Genomic DNA, 4825 nt, shown 5'->3' on the forward strand with positions numbered 1-4825 from the left:
GGCTGATGCAACCCAGGCTGAGGGGCGCCCCGGAAAGTCCACTTTCCTGAAGACAGAGGTTTGGGCTGATATCGAGAGGGGGAAGACCAGCCAGGCAGCAGAGGACACTGAGCACAAAGGCCCGCAGACGGCATCGCCATCAGCGGGAACTAGAAGGTTCGGAGGGTGTGCGGGGAGGGAGGGGCATGGAACCAGAGGAGGCTGGAGAGTCACAGGAGCCAGCTTGAGTGGACAAGGTCTTAGATACTTCAAATATTTGGAATTAAAAATATTTTTTTCTCCGTATAGGTAATGACTTAATATTCAGATGCACAGAGGTGTTCGATCTGTGTCCTCCACCCATCCCTAGCCACCCAGGTCTCCTCCCCAGAGGCAACCACAGTCTCCCATCTGAGCCTCCTTCCACGATACCTTTGCAAGACGTACACAAGCTGGTGTGCGTCCATTATTCCCCTCTCCCTGACTTTTTTTTTTTAAAGAAGAATTGGTTGTGTTTTTTGTCCGCTATTTTTTATGCGCAAATGCTAATTACTCTACAAACTGTTCTTGAGTCACCCTCTTTCGCCCTCCTATCTGCATAACTGTTGGAGGACTTCACGTTTTGACTTGGTGCATCAAGACCCACCCCCCATACTCTACTGTAGGGGCAAACCCGAATTTATTTAACCCGTGCCCTGTTGGTGTGGCCTTGTGGGCCATTTAAAGGATTTTTTTTGTCTTAATCTCAAACGCCAAGGGAAGCCATTGAAACATTTTAAGTGAGGAGTGGCTTGAGCGATTTTCATTTTTAAAAGATCATTTTGGCTGCAGAGCTGGGACCAAGGGTTTGGGGAGCACAGAGTGGGGAGCAGGTGACCAGCTAAGAGACCACTGCTGTCGGCCTGCAGTTCAGAGGCTCAGGCGGTCCAGGGTGTGGCGGGAGGTGGGGGGAGGAAGCGGGGAAGGGGATGAGTTATCTGAGAGTGATGTAGGGTGTTGAGCAGACTGGGCCTTGGGGTGGGTGGAGGGAGCCCAGGGTGGCTCCCTAGACCCTTTCTGGAGCCTGGTGGATGAGAGAGCAGTGACTAAGGTAGGGACGTGTGGCGGTGGCCGGGGGGCCCATGTGAAGACACCAGGCACACAGCCACCCTTCTCCCACTGCACTGATAGCCAGAGCAGCTCTGATTCATCACTGGGTCCTGGCTCCCCCCCTTCCCTCCTCTCTGCCCCGAAGTCAGGCTCTCTGGATCTGAGCCCAGAACCCCACCTCAACCAGCTCAAGCCCCATCTCTGCCTGCTCGAACTTCAGAGGGGCCTGCTGCTGGTGACCCTGACCGCCCCCCCTTCCACTCCAGGCTGAGCTGGTGTTTGTGAAGAGGGACAGCCCACAGAAAGCCTGGCAGCTGGCTTTTTAATAAACGTAGGTAGAGGAGGCTCCCTAGGGCCCGGGTGTGGCGGCGAGGAGGAGGGCTCTGGACAGATTCTGTCCCCGCTCCCCTCTGGGAGAGACTCCCTCCTCCTTTGCCCTTGGCTGCCTGGTTGGGGGTGGACTGCCCACACCCTAGAGCCCCTCTAGCCTTGTCCCTTAGTCGCTGTCCCTGACTCAGAGCTAGAGGTGTCCCCTTAGAGAGAAGCTAGGTGGGGGCTGCCAGGGCCACCCTATGACTCCACTGTACCCCATGGAGAGAGGCAGTGAGCATGTGGCACTGCAGGCACCAAGGGGTTAACAGTCTGCCCACCCCCATCTATCAGCCAGCATCTCCCAAACAGACGGACAGACAAGGCAGCTGTCCAAACAGGCCTGTGTACCTGGCCACAGCCGCAGAGAGGACAGGGCAGTGGCTGTTTACTCTGCTCCCCTCCCCCAACAGGGTCACACACTGGTAGGGCATTTCCATGCAGTCTCCCCTTGGGGATGCGCCCTCCACCCCTGTTCGTCCCACCACCCCTGAGCAGAAGGTTCCTGAATGATCGTCTCTGAGACAAGGCATGTCCTTGCCCAGGGCTCTGGGCTGGGGGAGGGGGGGTTAGGGCGGGTCTCCGGAACTGGTGACTGAAATGGCCGACCAGTCCAGCTGGGCCACAGTCACCATGAGCTCTGGGGGATGCTGCACGACACCCACTCTGCCAAGAGCAGAAACCAAGTGGCACGGAGCCTGGGGACCTGGTGAAACTTGGGACCTGGTAAAACTGGGGTGCTTGGAGAATCACCATCTCGAATCGCTTCTCGGGAATATGTCTGCTCAGGGCAAACGTGGGACATTCAGGGATTCCTAGGCCCTGAGCCAGCCCCACCCTCGCCCTCCTCCTCTCAGTTCTGGGGACAGCTCCACCTCAGTGTCCCAGCGTCCCTCAGGCCTCTGGAGGTGCTGACCTCCAGACCTGTGTCTCCTCTTCTGTCTCCATTTCCCTGAGGCCACCAACAGCTACCTTCGTTGCTGCCTAAGCAACCCCTGGGTCCTCCCTCTCTCTTGACAGCTGTCCCCACAACTGACTCATCCTCAGGCTCCTTATGTGGCTTTCAGATCTGACCTTCTCTCCTGGGGGGAGTTGTTTGTGGGGCCTGGTTTATTAGGTGCTTATAATGACAAGCCACCAGCATGTCACACCCTCCCCGTTCCTGTCGGTAGCCTCCACTCACTCCCTCGGGTCCCCTCAAATGCCCTTTCCCTTGGGAGACAGTGCCCTCCCCCAGCACTGTCTTGAGTGTCTGCTGTGGGCCTGGCTGGAGGGCCAGCTCATGCAATATTTATTCCATTTCCCCTCAATTCTATGAGGCTGGGGGAATGACTCTACCCATTTCACAGATGAGAAAACTGAGTCTCAGAGAGCCAGTGTGCCTTGTGCCAAGCCCCACAGCTACAACGTATCAGAGCCCCCAGTAAGAGAGAGGGCCAGTATGTGATTTGGCAAAGGACAACAGAGCCTTTTGCTGCTCTGTGTGCTCTGCGAGCAGAGTTTCAAGCTCTGTGTCTGGCATAGGTGGGCAGTGAGAGGTGCCCAATTTTGACCAAGTTCTAGTGCAAGGCACCCCCATGGGTCTGGGGACCTTACTACCACCAGGCTATCACCTGCCGCACAGCTGACATGATTAGGGTGAAGGGTGCATGGTAAACAAAACTCCCAGGTCCCCAGAACTTTGTGTCCTGCTATATAGGGGCACCGAGGCTCAGAGAGGGAAGATTTTGTCTGGGCTCACCCAGCTGGGACATATGCAGCTGGGATTCTGTCCCTGGCTGTGTACCCACCACCCCCATACACACACACACACACACACAATGTGACATCTTTACGGCACATTCTGGGCCTGCGTAGGCCTGGAGGGGGTGAGGGGGAGGCAGGACACCTCTCAAGTAACGGATTGTAAATTCCTGGGCCCAGGCTTTCCATCCCTAACAACCTCCTCCCGGGCGCACAGCGCCTGTCCCTTCGCAGCCAATTTAAATGAGGGGTCCCAGACCCTGGGCGGAAAGCATTCCAGACTAGGGAGAGGGGCAACTATTGTTTCTCTGGGAAAAAATAAAATCAACTGGCGCTCTGCAGCTTCTAATCACTCTCACATGTGCTTCGCGGTTCCAGCCGAGGACAGCCCTCTACAGTGGGTGCGCCTCTCGCAGGCACAAACCCTGCTTCTCCCCAGAGACGGACCTGATCCCCATTATACAGAGGAAGATACTGAGGCTGGAGGCAGGGAATAGAGAGCTACCACGTCCTGGTCGTCCAGCTGGTTCGTGGCGGATTGGCCTCATTTAATCTCCCCAATAACCTCACACTGACTGATGACCCCCATTTCACAGAGGGGACAAACAAGCACCTTGCTCAAGGTCATCAGCCAGTGCATGGTCGAGTGCACAGCTGAGCCAGACCTCCTCGGGCAGATGGGCCCGGTGGGATTTGAACCTGGGTCCTTCCCTCCAGAACTGGAGACCTTTGCCCTGCACAGAACGGCCTTCCCGTGTGAGGCGCATCCACTGTCCCTTGGAAGGAGCCTGGTCTCAGCAGCCTTGCCCCGGGCAGGTCCCCCCAACAGCCACAGCTGGGGCCTGAGAGCATCAAGGCTGGTTTTTAATAAGGAAGATGAATTTATTTGAAAGCCCAGTTTGAGAGGAGGGGGCAGTGAAGCTGCCGGCCACTGCTCTCTCTGCCCTTCTGGTGGGAGGGGAGCAGAGTGGCCTCTCAGCTGCTGGGGGCCTGAGCTGTGGGGGGCCGATGCTCCGAGGCCTGGAGGGAGCTGGCTTTGCGCAGCCTGCGCTCTCTCCCGGGTAAGCCCACAGGATATTGCACTGCCTTTGTGTGCCTGGTGACCCAGCTGCTGGTTATTGAAAAATTCCACCGCTCGGGCGCAGGGCAGGCCCGCTGACCCCTCATCCCGGGACGCGCCTATGTTTCAAAAGATACGGGATTAGAGAGCCAGACCCGACCTGGAGCAAAGCCCCGTCTGGGGTGTCTGTGTTTTCGTGGCCTCTCGGGATACTGGCTGGAGTGGGCTCTTGGCGCAGGATTTAATTAGTTGGAATCAGCCTGCGATTACTGTGGCGACTATTTACCCAGCCACTCTGCAGTCTGAGCCCTTCTCGGAACAAAGATGGGCCCCTCGGCCCGCTGGCCAGGCCAGGGGCCCCAGCTGAGCCCAGGCCCAGCTGCTGGGAGGGGAGGGCTGTGGGCCTGGCCAGGCCTTCTGCTGGCGCACCTCATTTAGCTAATGTTTGTGGGTTTTCGCAATGCAAAGCATCTACATGGAGCTTTTAAAAAATTAAAACATCTTGAGAAATTTATGGTCGATTTCTGAGTGTGTTCCCCTCCCCGCAGCTCAAGCTTGGCTGTGGTGGTGGTGGTGATGGTGGTG

The sequence above is a fragment of the Pteropus vampyrus genome, unplaced genomic scaffold, assembly GCF_000151845.1.
Source record: "Pteropus vampyrus isolate Shadow unplaced genomic scaffold, Pvam_2.0 Scaffold95, whole genome shotgun sequence".
In the NCBI taxonomy this organism is placed as follows: domain Eukaryota; kingdom Metazoa; phylum Chordata; class Mammalia; order Chiroptera; family Pteropodidae; genus Pteropus; species Pteropus vampyrus.